The following is a 16,412-nucleotide window of genomic DNA, read 5'->3' on the forward strand; positions in this document are numbered from 1 at the left end:
TGCTTCGGAAACTACTACTAATCTTCCAGTGTACGATCAAAGCGTACACTGTTTAAGACATTACTCCCATGGAGAAAAATCCGCATGGTGCTTATTGTGTTCAATGCCGATGCAATTTTTGCGTTTCATCAACACTCTGAAGGTCCACAGATTACAGAATGCATCCAGATGTGCTTCGTAAACTACTACTAGTCTTCCAGTGTACGATCAAAGCGTAGACAGTTTAAGACATTACTCCCATGGAGAAAAGTCCGCATGGTGCTTATTGTGTCCAATGCCGATGCAATTTTTGTGTTTCATCAACATTCTGAATGTCCACAGATTACAGAATGCCTCCAGATGTGCTTCGGAAACTACTACTAGTCTTCCAGTGTACGATCAAAGCGTAGACAGTTTAAGACATTACTCCCATGGAGAAAAGTCCTCATGGTGCTTATTGTGTTCAATGTCGATGCAATTTTTGTGTTTCATCAACACTCTGAAGGTCCACAGACTTCAGAACGCCTAAAGATGTGCTTCGGAAACTACTACTAGTCTTCCAGGGAACGAACAAAGTGTAGACAGTTTAAGACATCACTCCCATTTAGAAAAGTCCGCATGGTGCTTATTGTGTCCAATGCCGATGCAATTTCTGTGTTTCATCAACACTCTGAAGGTCCACAGACTACAGAGTGCATCCAGATGTGCTTTGGAAACTACTACTAGACTTCCAGTGCACGATCACAGCGTAGACAGTTTAAGACATTACTCCCATGGAGAAAAATCCGCATGTTGCTTATTGTGTTCAATGCCGATGAAATATTTGTGTTTCATCAACACTCTGAAGGTCCACAGATTACAGAATGCATCCATATGTGCTTCGGAAACTACTACTAGTCTTCCAGGGAACGATCAAAGCGTAGACAGTTTAAGACATTACTCCCATGGAGAAAAGTCGGCATGGTGCTTATTGTGTTCAATGCCGATTCAATTTCTGTGTTTCATCAACACTATGAAGGTCCACAGATTACAGAATGCATCCAGATGTGCTTCAGAAACTACTGCTAGTCTTCCAGGGAACGATCAAATCGTAGACAGTTTTAGACATTACTCCCATGGAGAAAAGTCCGCATGGTGCTTTTTGTATTCAATGCCGATGCAATTTCTGTGTTTCATCAACACTCGGAAGGTCCACAGATTACAGAATGCTTCCAGATGTGCTTCGGAAACTACTACTAGTCTTCCAGTGTACGATCAAAGCGTAGACAGTCTAAGACATTACTCCCATGGAGAAAAGTCCGCATGGTGCTTATTGTGTTCAATGCCGATGGAATTTTTGTGTTTCATCTACACTCTGAAGGTCCACAGTTTACAGAATGCATCCAGATGTGCTTCGGAAACTACTACTAGTCTTCAAGGGAACGATCAAAGCGTAGACAGTTTAAGACGTTACTCTCATGCAGAAAAGTCCGCATGGTGCTTATTGTGTTCAATGCCGGTGCAAATTCTGTGTTTCATCAACACTCTGAAGTTCTACAGATTACAGAATGCTTCCAGGTGTGCTTCGGAAACTACTACTAGTCTTCCAGTGTACGATCAAAGCGTAGACAGCTTAAGACATTATTCCCATGGAGAAAAGTTCTCATGGTGCCAATTGTGTTCAATGCCGATGCAATTTTTGTGTTTCATCAACACTATGAAGGTCCACAGATTGCAGTATGCATCCAGATGTGCTTCGGAAACTACTGCTAGTCTTCCTGGGAACGATCAAATCGTAGACATTTTAAGACATTACTCCCATGGAGAAAAGTCCGCATGGTGCTTATTGTGTTCAATGCCGATGGAATATTTGTGTTTCATCTACACTCTGAAGTTCCACAGATTACAGAATGCTTCCAGATGTGCTTCGGAAACTACTACTAATCTTCCAGTGTACGATCAAAGCGTACACTGTTTAAGACATTACTCCCATGGAGAAAAATCCGCATGGTGCTTATTGTGTTCAATGCCGATGCAATTTTTGCGTTTCATCAACACTCTGAAGGTCCACAGATTACAGAATGCATCCAGATGTGCTTCGTAAACTACTACTAGTCTTCCAGTGTACGATCAAAGCGTAGACAGTTTAAGACATTACTCCCATGGAGAAAAGTCCGCATGGTGCTTATTGTGTCCAATGCCGATGCAATTTTTGTGTTTCATCAACATTCTGAATGTCCACAGATTACAGAATGCCTCCAGATGTGCTTCGGAAACTACTACTAGTCTTCCAGTGTACGATCAAAGCGTAGACAGTTTAAGACATTACTCCCATGGAGAAAAGTCCTCATGGTGCTTATTGTGTTCAATGTCGATGCAATTTTTGTGTTTCATCAACACTCTGAAGGTCCACAGACTTCAGAACGCCTAAAGATGTGCTTCGGAAACTACTACTAGTCTTCCAGGGAACGAACAAAGTGTAGACAGTTTAAGACATCACTCCCATTTAGAAAAGTCCGCATGGTGCTTATTGTGTCCAATGCCGATGCAGTTTCTGTGTTTCATCAACACTCTGAAGGTCCACAGACTACAGAGTGCATCCAGATGTGCTTTGGAAACTACTACTAGACTTCCAGTGCACGATCACAGCGTAGACAGTTTAAGACATTACTCCCATGGAGAAAAATCCGCATGTTGCTTATTGTGTTCAATGCCGATGAAATATTTGTGTTTCATCAACACTCTGAAGGTCCACAGATTACAGAATGCATCCATATGTGCTTCGGAAACTACTACTAGTCTTCCAGGGAACGATCAAAGCGTAGACAGTTTAAGACATTACTCCCATGGAGAAAAGTCGGCATGGTGCTTATTGTGTTCAATGCCGATTCAATTTCTGTGTTTCATCAACACTATGAAGGTCCACAGATTACAGAATGCATCCAGATGTGCTTCAGAAACTACTGCTAGTCTTCCAGGGAACGATCAAATCGTAGACAGTTTTAGACATTACTCCCATGGAGAAAAGTCCGCATGGTGCTTATTGTATTCAATGCCGATGCAATTTCTGTGTTTCATCAACACTCGGAAGGTCCACAGATTACAGAATGCTTCCAGATGTGCTTCGGAAACTACTACTAGTCTTCCAGTGTACGATCAAAGCGTAGACAGTCTAAGACATTACTCCCATGGAGAAAAGTCCGCATGGTGCTTATTGTGTTCAATGCCGATGGAATTTTTGTGTTTCATCTACACTCTGAAGGTCCACAGTTTACAGAATGCTTCCAGATGTGCTTCGGAAACTACTACTATTCTTCCAGTGTACGATCAAAGCGTAGACAGTTTAAGACATTACTCCCATGGAGAAAAATCCGCATGGTGCTTATTGTGTTCAATGCCGATTGAATTTCTGTGTTTCATCAACACTCTGAAGGTCCACAGATTACAGAATGCATCCAGATGTGCTTCGGAAACTACTACTAGTCTTCTAGTGTACGATCAAAGCGTAGACAGTTTAAGACATTACTCCCATGGAGAAAAGTCCGCATGGTGCTTATTGTGTTCAATGCCGAAGCAATTTCTGTGTTTCATCAACACTCTTAAGGTCCACAGATTACAGAATGCCTCCAGACGTGCTTCGGAAACTACAACTAGTCTTCCAGTGTACGATCAATTCGTAGACAGTTTAAGACATTACTCCCATGGAGAGAAGTCCACTTGGTGCTTATTGTGTTCAATGCCGATTCAATTTCTGTGTTTCATCAACACTCTGAAGGTTCACAGGTTATAGAATGCATCCTGATTTGCTTCGGAAACTACTACTAGTCTTCCAGGGAACGATCAAAGCGTAGACAGTTTGAGATGTTACTCCCATGGAGAAAAGTTCGCATGGTTCTTATTGTGTTCAATGCCGATGCAATTTCTGTGTTTCATCAACACTCTGAAGGTCCACAGAATACGGAATGCATCCAGATGTGCTTCAGAAACTACTACTAGTCTTCCAGTGAACGATCAAAGCGTAGACAGTTTAAGACATTACTCCCATGGGGAAAAGTACACATGGTGCTTATTATTTTCAATGCCGATGCAATTTCTGTGTTTCATCAACACTCTGAATGTCCACAGATTACAGAATGCATCCAGATGTGCTTCGGAAACTACTACTAGTCTTCCAGTGAACTATCAAAGCGTAGACAGTTTAAGACATTACTCCCATGGAGAAAAGTCAGCATGGTGCTTATTGTGTTCAATGCCGATGCAGTTTCTGTGTTTCATCAATACCCTGAAGGTCCACAGATTACAGAATGCATCCAGATGTGCTTCGGAAACTACTACTAGTCTTCCAGGGAACGATAAAAGCGTAGACAGTTTAAGACATTACTCCCATGGAGAAAAGTCCGCACGGTGCTTATTGTGTTCAATGCCGATGCAATTTTTGTGCTTCATCAACACTCTGAAGGTCCACAGATTACAGAATGCATTCTGATTTGCTTCGGAAACTACTACTAGTCTTCCAGTGAACGATCAAAGCGTAGACAGTTTAAGACATTACTCCCATGAAGAAAAGTCCGCATGGTGCTTATTGTGTTCAATGCCAATGCAATTTTTGTGTTTCATCAACTCTCTGAACGTCCACAGATTACAGAATGCCTCAAGATGTGCTTAGGAAACTACTACTAGTCTTCCAGAGAACGATCAAAGCGTAGACAGTTTAAGACATTACTCCCATGGAGAAAAGTCCGCATGGTGCTTATTGTGTTCAATGCCGATGCAATTTCTGTGTTTCATCAATACCCTGAAGGTCCACAGATTACAGAATGCATCCAGATGTGCTTCGGAAACTACTACTAGTCTTCTAGTGTACGATCAAAGCGTAGACAGTTTAAGACATTACTCCCATTTAGAAAAGTCAGAATGGTGCTTATTGTGTTCAATGCCGATGCAATTTTTGTGTTTCATCATCTCTCTGAACGTCCACAGATTACAGAATGCCTCAAGATGTGCTTGGGATACTACTACTAGTCTTCCAGAGAACGATCAAAGCGTAGACAGTTTAAGACATTACTCCCATGGAGAAAAGTCAGCATGGTGCTTATTGTATTCAATGCCGATGCAGTTTCTGTGTTTCATCAATACCCTGAAGGTCCACAGGTTACAGAATGCATCCAGAAGTGCTTCGGAAACTACTACTAGTCTTCCAGGGAACGATAAAAGCGTAGACAGTTTAAGACATTATTCCCATGGAGAAAAGTCCGCACGGTGCTTATAGTGTTCAATGCCGATGCAATTTTTGTGCTTCATCAACACTCTGAAGGTCCACAGATTACAGAATGCATCCAGATGTGCTTCGGAAACTACTACTAGTCTTCCAGTGAACGATCAAAGCGTAGACAGTTTAAGACATTACTCCCATGGAGAAAAGTCCACATGGTGCTTATTGTGTTCAATGCCAATGCAATTTTTGTGTTTCATCAACTCTCTGAACGTCCACAGATTACAGAATGCCTCAAGATGTGCTTCGGAAACTACTACTAGTCTTCCAGAGAACGATCAAAGCGTAGACAGTTTAAGACATTACTCCCATGGAGAAAAGTCCGCATGGTGCTTATTGTGTTCAATGCCGATGCTGTTTCTGTGTTTCATCAATACCCTGATGGTCCACAGATTACAGAATGCATCCAGATGTGCTTCGGAAACTACTACTAGTCTTATAGTGTACGATCAAAGCGTAGACAGTTTAAGACATTACTCCCATTTAGAAAAGTCAGAATGGTGCTTATTGTGTTCAATGCCGATGCTATTTTTGTGTTTCATCAACACTGTGAAGGTCCACAGATTACAGAATGCCTTCAGATGTGCTTCGGAAACTACTACTAGTCTTCAAGGGAACGATCAAAGCGTACACAGTTTAAGACATTACTCCCATGCAGAAAAGTCCGCATGGTGATTATTGTGTTCAATGCCGATGCAATTTCTGTGTTTCATCAACACTCTGAAGGTCCACAGATTACAGAATGCATCCAGATGTGCATTGGAAGCTACTACTAGTCTTCCAGGGAACGATCAAAGCGTAGACAGTTTAAGACATTACTCCCATGTAGAAAAGTCCGCATGGTGCATATTGTGTTCAATGCCGATCCAATTTTTGTGTTGCATCAACACTCTGAAGGTCCACAGATTACAGAATGCATCCAGATATGCTTTGGAAACTACTACTAGTCTTCCAGGGAACGATCAAAGCGTACACAGTTTAAGACATTACTCCCATGGTGAAAAGTCTCCATGGTGCTTATTGTGTTCAATGCCGATGCAATTTTTGTGTTTCATCAACACTCTGAAGGTCCACAGATTACAGAATGCATCCAGAAGTGCTCCAGAAACTACTACTAGTCTTCCAGTGTACGATCAAATCGTAGACAGTTTAAGACATTACTCCCATGGTGAGAAGTCCGCATGGTGCTTATTGTGTTCAATGCCGATTCAATTTCTGTGTTTCATCAACACTCTGAAGGTTCACAGATTACAGAATGCATCCTGATGTGCATTGGAAACTACTACTAGTCTTCCAGTGAACGATCAATGCGTAGACAGTTTGAGACATTACTCCCATGGAGAAAAGTCCGCATGGTGCTTATTGTGATCAATGCCGATGCAATTTCTGTATTTCATCAACACTCTGAAGGTCCACAGATTACAGAATGCATCCAGTTGTGCTTCGGAACCTACTACTAGTCTTCCAGTGAACGATCAAAGCGTAGACAGTTTAAGACATTACTCCCATGGAGAAAAGTCCGCATGGTGCTTATTGTGTTCAATGCCGATGCAATTTTTCTGCTTCATCAACACTCGGAAGGTCTACAGATTACAGAATGCATCCAGTTGTTCTTCGGAACCTACTACTAGTCTTCCAGTGAACGATCAAAGCGTAGACAGTTTAAGACATTACTCCCATGGAGAAAAGTCCGCATGGTGCTTATTGTGTTCAATGCCGATGCAATTTTTCTGCTTCATCAACACTCGGAAGGTCTACAGATTACAGAATGCATCCAGATGTGCTTTGGATACTACTACTAGTCTTCCAGAGAACGATCAAAGCGTAGACAGTTTAAGACATTACTCCCATGGAGAAAAGTCAGGATGGTGCTTATTGTGTTCAATGCCGATGCAGTTTCTGTGTTTCATCAATACCCTGAAGGTCCACAGATTACAGAATGCATCCAGATGTGCTTCGGAAACTACTACTAGTCTTCCAGGGAACGATAAAAGCGTAGACAGTTTAAGACATTACTCCCATGGAGAAAAGTCCGCACGGTGCTTATTGTGTTCAATGCCGATGCAATTTTTGTGCTTCATCAACACTCTGAAGGTTCACAGATTACAGAATGCATCCAGATGTGCTTCGGAAACTACTACTAGTCTTCCAGTGAACGATCAAAGCGTAGACAGTTTAAGACATTACTCCCATGGAGAAAAGTCCGCATGGTGCTTATTGTGTTCAATGCCAATGCAATTTTTGTGTTTCATCAACTCTCTGAACGTCCACAGATTACAGAAAGCCTCAAGTTGTGCTTCGGAAACTACTACTAGTCTTCCAGAGAACGATCAAAGCGTAGACAGTTTAAGACATTACTCCCATGGAGAAAAGTCCGCATGGTGCTTATTGTGTTCAATGCCGATGCAGTTTCTGTGTTTCATCAATACCCTGAAGGTCCACAGATTACAGAATGCATCCAGATGTGCTTCGGAAACTACTACTAGTCTTCCAGGGAACGATCAAAGCGTAGACAGTTTAAGACATTACTCCCATGGAGAAAAGTCATCTTGGTTCTTATTGTGTTCAATGCCGATGCAATTTTTGTGTTTCAACAGCACTCTGAAAGTCCACAGATTACAGAATGCATCCAGATGTGCTTCGGAAACTACTACTAGTCTTCCAGTGAACGATCAAAGCGTAGACAGTTTAAGACCTTACTCCCATGGAGAAAACTCCGCATGGTGTTCATTGTGTTCAATGCCGACGCAATTTTTGTGTTTCATCAACACTCTGAAGGTCCACAGATTACAGAATGCATCCCGATGTCCTTTAGAAACTAATACTAGTCTTCCAGTGAACGATCCAAGCGTAGACAGTTTAAGACATTACTGCCATGGAGAAAAGACCTCATGGTGCTTATTGTGTTCAATGCCGATGCAATTTTTGTTTTTCATCAACAATCTGAAGGTCCACAGATTACAGAATGCATCCAGATGTGCTTAAGAAACTACTACTAGTCTTCTAGTGTACGATCAAAGCGTAGACAGTTTAAGACATTACTCCCATTTAGAAAAGTCAGAATGGTGCTTATTGTGTTCAATGCCGATGCAATTTTTGTGTTTCATCAACACTGTGAAGGTCCACAGATTACAGAATGCCTCCAGATGTGCTTCGGAAACTGCTACTAGTCTTCAAGGGAACTATCAAAGCGTACACAGTTTAAGACATTACTCCCATGCAGAAAAGTCCGCATGGTGCTTATTGTGTTCAATGCCGATGCAATTTCTGTGTTTCATCAACACTCTGAAGGTCCACAGATTACAGAATGCATCCAGATGTGCATTGGAAGCTACTACTAGTCTTCCAGGGAACGATCAAAGCGTAGACAATTTAAGACATTACTCCCATGTAGAAAAGTCCGCATGAAGCATATTGTGTTCAATGCCGATCCAATTTTTGTGTTTCATCAACACTCTGAAGGTCCACAGATTACAGAATGCATCCAGATATGCTTTGGAAACTACTACTAGTCTTCCAGGGAACGATCAAAGCGTACACAGTTTAAGACATTACTCCCATGGTGAAAAGTCTCCATGGTGCTTATTGTGTTCAATGCCGATGGAATTTTTGTGTTTCATCAACACTCTGAAGGTCCACAGATTACAGAATGCATCCAGAAGTGCTCCAGAGGCTACTACTAGTCTTCCAGTGTACGATCAAATCGTAGACAGTTTAAGACATTACTCCCATGGAGAGAAGTCCGCTTGGTGCTTATTGTGTTCAATGCCGATTCAATTTCTGTGTTTCATCAACACTCTGAAGGTTCACAGGTTATAGAATGCATCCTGATTTGCTTCGGAAACTACTACTAGTCTTCCAGGGAACGATCAAAGCATAGACAGTTTAAGACATTTCTCTCATGGAGAAAAGTCCGCATGGTGCTTATTGTGTTCAATGCCGATGCAATTTCTGTGTTTCATAAACACTCTGAAGGTCCACAGATTACAGAATGCATCCTGATGTGCATTGGAAACTACTACTAGTCTTCCAGTGAACGATCAATGCGTAGACAGTTTGAGACATTACTCCCATGGAGAAAAGTCCGCATGGTGCTTATTGTGTTCAATGCCGATGCAATTTCTGTATTTCATCAATAGTCTGAAGGTCCACAGATTACAGAATGCATCCAGTTGTGCTTCGGAACCTACTACTAGTATTCCAGTGAACGATCAAAGCGTAGACAATTTAAGACATTACTCCCATGGAGAAAAGTCCGCATGGTGCTTATTGTGTTCTATGCCGATGCAATTTTTGTGTTTCATCGACACTCTGAAGGTCTACAGATTACAGAATGCATCCAGATGTGCTTCGGAAGCTACTACTAGTCTACCAGTGAACGATCAAAGCGTAGACAGTTTAAGACATTACTCCCATGGAGAAAAATCCGCATGGTGCTTATTGTGTACATTGCCGATGCAATTTTTGTGTTTCATTAACACTCTGAAGGTCCTCAGATTACAGAATGCCTCCAGATGTGCTTCGGAAACTACTACTAGTATTCCAGGGAACGATCAAAGCGTAGACAGTTTGAGATGTTACTCCCATGGAGAAAAGTCCGCATGGTTCTTATTGTGTTCAATGCCGATGCAATTTCTATGTTTCATCAACACTCTGAAGGTCCACAGATTACGGAATGCATCCAGATGTGCTTCAGAAACTACTACTAGTCTTCCAGGGAACGATAAAAGCGTAGACAGTTTAAGACATTACTCCCATGGAGAGAAGTCCGCACGGTGCTTATTGTGTTCAATGCCGATGCAATTTTTGTGCTTCATCAACACTCTGAAGGTCCACAGATTACAGAATGCATCCAGATGTGCTTCGGAAACTACTACTAGTCTTCCAGTGAACGATCAAAGCGTAGACAGTTTAAGACATTACTCCCATGGAGAAAAGTCCGCATGGTGCTTATTGTGTACATTGCCGATGCAATTTTTGTGTTTCATTAACACTCTGAAGGTCCTCAGATTACAGAATGCCTCCAGATGTGCTTCGGAAACTACTACTAGTATTCCAGGGAACGATCAAAGCGTAGACAGTTTGAGATGTTACTCCCATGGAGAAAAGTTCGCATGGTTCTTATTGTGTTCAATGCCGATGCAATTTCTGTGTTTCATCAACACTCTGAAGGTCCACAGATTACGGAATGCATCCAGATGTGCTTCAGAAACTACTACTAGTCTTCCAGTGAACGATCAAGGCGTAGACAGTTTAAGACATTACTCCCATGGGGAAAAGTACACATGGTGCTTATTATATTCAATGCCGATGCAATTTCTGTGTTTCATCAACACTCTGAAGGTCCACAGATTACAGAATGCATCCAGATGTGCTTCGGAAACTACTACTAGTCTTCCAGGGAACTATCAAAGCGTAGACAGTTTAAGACATTACTCCCATGGAGAAAAGTCAGCATGGTGCTTATTGTGTTCAATGCCGATGCAGTTTCTGTGTTTCATCAATACCCTGAAGGTCCACAGATTACAGAATGCATCCAGATGTGCTTCGGAAACTACTACTAGTCTTCCAGGGAACGATAAAAGCGTAGACAGTTTAAGACATTACTCCCATGGAGAAAAGTCTGCACGGTGCTTATTGTGTTCAATGCCGATGCAATTTTTGTGCTTCATCAACACTCTGAAGGTCCACAGATTACAGAATGCATCCAGATGTGCTTCGGAAACTACTACTAGTCTTCCAGTGAACGATCAAAGCGTAGACAGTTTAAGACATTACTCCCATTTAGAAAAGTCCGCATGGTGCTTATTGTGTTCAATGCCAATGCAATTTTTGTGTTTCATCAACTCTCTGAACGTCCACAGATTACAGAATGCCTCAAGATGTGCTTCGGAAACTACTACTAGTCTTCCAGAGAACGATCAAAGCGTAGACAGTTTAAGACATTACTGCCATGTAGAAAAGTCCTCATGGTGCTTATTGTGTTCAATGCCGATGCAATTTTAGTTTTTCATCAACAATCTGAAGGTCCACAGATTACACAATGCATCCAGATGTGCTTCGGAAACTACTACTAGTCTTCTAGTGTACGATCAAAGCGTAGACAGTTTAAGACATTACTCCCATTTAGAAAAGTCAGAATGGTGCTTATTGTGTTCAATGCCGATGCAATTTTTGTGTTTCATCATCTCTCTGAACGTCCACAGATTACAGAATGCCTCAAGATGTGCTTGGGATACTACTACTAGTCTTCCAGAGAACGATCAAAGCGTAGACAGTTTAAGACATTACTCCCATGGAGAAAAGTCAGCATGGTGCTTATTGTGTTCAATGCCGATTCAGTTTCTGTGTTTCATCAATGCCCTGAAGGTCCACAGATTACAGAATGCATCCAGATGTGCTTCGGAAACTACTACTAGTCTTCCAGGGAACGATAAAAGTGTAGACAGTTTAAGACATTACTCCCATGGAGAAAAGTCCGCACGGTGCTTATTGTGTTCAATGCCGATGCAATTTTTGTGCTTCATCAACACTCTGAAGGTCCACAGATTACAAAATGCATCCAGATGTGCTTCGGAAACTACTACTAGTCTTCCAGTGAACGATCAAAGCGTAGACAGTTTAAGACATTACTCCCATGGAGAAAAGTCCGCATGGTGCTTATTGTGTTCAATGCCAATGCAATTTTTGTGTTTCATCAACTCTCTGAACGTCCACAGATTACAGAATGCCTCAAGATGTGCTTCGGAAACTACTACTAGTCTTCCAGAGAACGATCAAAGCGCAGACAGTTTAAGACATTACTCCAATGGAGAAAAGTCCGCATGGTGCTTATTGTGTTCAATGCCGATGCAGTTTCTGTGTTTCATCAATACCCTGAAGGTCCACAGATTACAGAATGCATCCAGATGTGCTTCGGAAACTACTACTAGTCTTCTAGTGTACGATCAAAGCGTAGACAGTTTAAGACATTACTCTCATTTAGAAAAGTCACAATGGTGCTTATTGTGTTCAATGCCGATGCAATTTTTGTGTTTCGTCAACACTGTGAAGGTTCACAGGTTATAGAATGCATCCTGATTTGCTTCGGAAACTACTACTAGTCTTCCAGGGACCGATCAAAGCATAGACAGTTTAAGACAATTCTCTCATGGAGAAAAGTCCGCATGGTGCTTATTGTGTTCAATGCCGATGCAATTTCTGTGTTTCACAAACACTCTGAAGGTCCACAGATTACAGAATGCATCCTGATGTGCATTGGAAACTACTACTAGTCTTCCAGTGAACGATCAATGCGTAGACAGTTTGAGATATTACTCCCATGGAGAAAAGTCCGCATGGTGCTTATTGTGTTCAATGCCGATGCAATTTCTGTATTTCATCAATAGTCTGAAGGTCCACAGATTACAGAATGCATCCAGTTGTGCTTCGGAACCTACTACTAGTCTTCCAGTGAACGATCAAAGCGTAGACAGTTTAAGACATTACTCCCATGGAGAAAAGTCCGCATGGTGCTTATTGTGTTCAATGCCGATGCAATTTTTGTGCTTCATCAACACTCGGAAGGTCTACAGATTACAGAATGCATCCAGATGTGCTTCGGAAACTACTACTAGTCTTCCAGTGAACGATCAAAGCGTAGACAGTTTAAGATATAACTCCCATGGAGAAAAGTCCGCATGGTGCTTATTGTGTTCAATGCCGATGCAATTTTTGTGTTTCATCATCTCTCTGAACGTCCACAGATTACAGAATGCCTCCAGATGTGCTTCGGATACTACTACTAGTCTTCCAGAGAACGATCAAAGCGTAGACAGTTTAAGACATTACTCCCATGGAGAAAAGTCAGCATGGTGCTTATTGTGTTCAATGCCGATGCAGTTTCTGTGTTTCATCAATACCCTGAAGGTCCACAGATTACAGAATGCATCCAGATGTGCTTCGGAAACTACTACTAGTCTTCCAGGGAACGATCAAAGCGTACACAGTTTAAGACATTACTCCCATGGAGAAAAGTCCGCACGGTGTTTATTGTGTTCAATGCCGATGCAATTTTTGTGCTTCATCAACACTCTGAAGGTCCACAGATTACAGAATGCATCCAGATGTGCTTCGGAAACTACTACTAGTCTTCCAGTGAACGATCAAAGCGTAGACAGTTTAAGACATTACTCCCATGGAGAAAAGTCCGCATGGTGCTTATTGTGTTCAATGCCAATGCAATTTTTGTGTTTCATCAACTCTCTGAACGTCCACAGATTACAGAAAGCCTCAAGATGTGCTTCGGAAACTACTACTAGTCTTCCAGAGAACGATCAAAGCGTAGACAGTTTAAGACATTACTCCCATGGAGAAAAGTCCGCATGGTGCTTATTGTGTTCAATGCCGATGCAGTTTCTGTGTTTCATCAATACCCTGAAGGTCCACAGATTACAGAATGCATCCAGATGTGCTTCGGAAACTACTACTAGTCTTCCAGGGAACGATCAAAGCGTAGACAGTTTAAGACATTACTCCCATGGAGAAAAGTCATCTTGGTGCTTATTGTGTTCAATGCCGATGCAATTTTTGTGTTTCAACAACACTCTGAAAGTCCACAGATTACAGAATGCATCCAGATGTGCTTCGGAAACTACTACTAGTCTTCCAGTGAACGATCAAAGCGTAGACAGTTTAAGACCTTACTCCCATGGAGAAAACTCCGCATGGTGTTTATTGTGTTCAATGCCGACGCAATTTTTGTGTTTCATCAACACTCTGAAGGTCCACAGATTACAGAATGCATCCCGATGTCCTTTAGAAACTAATACTAGTCTTCCATTGAACGATCAAAGCGTAGACAGTTTAAGACATTACTGCCATGGAGAAAAGACCTCATGGTGCTTATTGTGTTCAATGCCGATGCAATTTTTGTTTTTCATCAACAATCTGAAGGTCCACAGATTACAGAATGCATGCAGATGTGCTTAAGAAACTACTACTAGTCTTCTAGTGTACGATCAAAGCGTAGACAGTTTAAGACATTACTCCCATTTAGAAAAGTCAGAATGGTGCTTATTGTGTTCAATGCCGATGCAATTTTTGTGTTTCATCAACACTGTGAAGGTCCACAGATTACAGAATGCCTCCAGATGTGCTTCGGAAACTACTACTAGTCTTCAAGGGAACGATCAAAGCGTACACAGTTTAAGACATTACTCCCATGCAGAAAAGTCCGCATGGTGCTTATTGTGTTCAATGCCGATGCAATTTCTGTGTTTCATCAACACTCTGAAGGTCCACAGATTACAGAATGCATCCAGATGTGCATTGGAAGCTACTACTAGTCTTCCTGGGAACGATCAAAGCGTACACAGTTTAAGACATTACTCCCATGGTGAAAAGTCTCCATGGTGCTTATTGTGTTCAATGCCGATGCAATGTTTGTGTTTCATCAACACTCTGAAGGTCCACAGATTACATAATGCATCCAGAAGTGCTCCAGAAACTACTACTAGTCTTCTAGTGTACGATCAAATCGTAGACAGTTTAAGACATTACTCCCATTTAGAAAAGTCAGAATGGTGCTTATTGTGTTCAATGCCGATGCAATTTTAGTTTTTCATCAACAATCTGAAGGTCCACAGATTACACAATGCATCCAGATGTGCTTCGGAAACTACTACTAGTCTTCTAGTGTACGATCAAAGCGTAGACAGTTTAAGACATTACTCCCATTTAGAAAAGTCAGAATGGTGCTTATTGTGTTCAATGCCGATGCAATTTTTGTGTTTCATCATCTCTCAGAACGTCCACAGATTACAGAATGCCTCAAGATGTGCTTGGGATACTACTACTAGTCTTCCAGAGAACGATCAAAGCGTAGACAGTTTAAGACATTACTCCCATGGAGAAAAGTCAGCATGGTGCTTATTGTGTTCAATGCCGATGCAGTTTCTGTGTTTCATCAATGCCCTGAAGGTCCACAGATTACAGAATGCATCCAGATGTGCTTCGGAAACTACTACTAGTCTTCCAGGGAACGATAAAAGCGTAGACAGTTTAAGACATTACTCCCATGGAGAAAAGTCCGCACGGTGCTTATTGTGTTCAATGCCGATGCAATTTTTGTGCTTCATCAACACTCTGAAGGTCCACAGATTACAGAATGCATCCAGATGTGCTTCGGAAACTACTACTAGTCTTCCAGTGAACGATCAAAGCGTAGACAGTTTAAGACATTACTCCCATGGAGAAAAGTCCGCATGGTGCTTATTGTGTTCAATGCCAATGCAATTTTTGTGTTTCATCAACTCTCTGAACGTCCACAGATTACAGAATGCCTCAAGATGTGCTTCGGAAACTACTACTAGTCTTCCAGAGAACGATCAAAGCGCAGACAGTTTAAGACATTACTCCCATGGAGAAAAGTCCGCATGGTGCTTATTGTGTTCAATGCCGATGCAGTTTCTGTGTTTCATCAATACCCTGAAGGTCCACAGATTACAGAATGCATCCAGATGTGCTTCGGAAACTACTACTAGTCTTCTAGTGTACGATCAAAGCGTAGACAGTTTAAGACATTACTCTCATTTAGAAAAGTCACAATGGTGCTTATTGTGTTCAATGCCGATGCAATTTTTGTGTTTCATCAACACTGTGAAGGTTCACAGGTTATAGAATGCATCCTGATTTGCTTCGGAAACTACTACTAGTCTTCCAGGGACCGATCAAAGCATAGACAGTTTAAGACAATTCTCTCATGGGGAAAAGTCCGCATGGTGCTTATTGTGTTCAATGCCGATGCAATTTCTGTGTTTCACAAACACTCTGAAGGTCCACAGATTACAGAATGCATCCTGATGTGCATTGGAAACTACTACTAGTCTTCCAGTGAACGATCAATGCGTAGACAGTTTGAGATATTACTCCCATGGAGAAAAGTCCGCATGGTGCTTATTGTGTTCAATGCCGATGCAATTTCTGTATTTCATCAATAGTCTGAAGGTCCACAGATTACAGAATGCATCCAGTTGTGCTTCGGAACCTACTACTAGTCTTCCAGTGAACGATCAAAGCGTAGACAGTTTAAGACATAACTCCCATGGAGAAAAGTCCGCATGGTGCTTATTGTGTTCAATGCCGATGCAATTTTTGTGTTTCATCAACTCTCTGAACGTCCACAGATTACAGAATGTCTCAA

Source organism: Schistocerca gregaria, chromosome 9 (assembly GCF_023897955.1).
Source record: "Schistocerca gregaria isolate iqSchGreg1 chromosome 9, iqSchGreg1.2, whole genome shotgun sequence".
Classification (NCBI taxonomy): domain Eukaryota; kingdom Metazoa; phylum Arthropoda; class Insecta; order Orthoptera; family Acrididae; genus Schistocerca; species Schistocerca gregaria.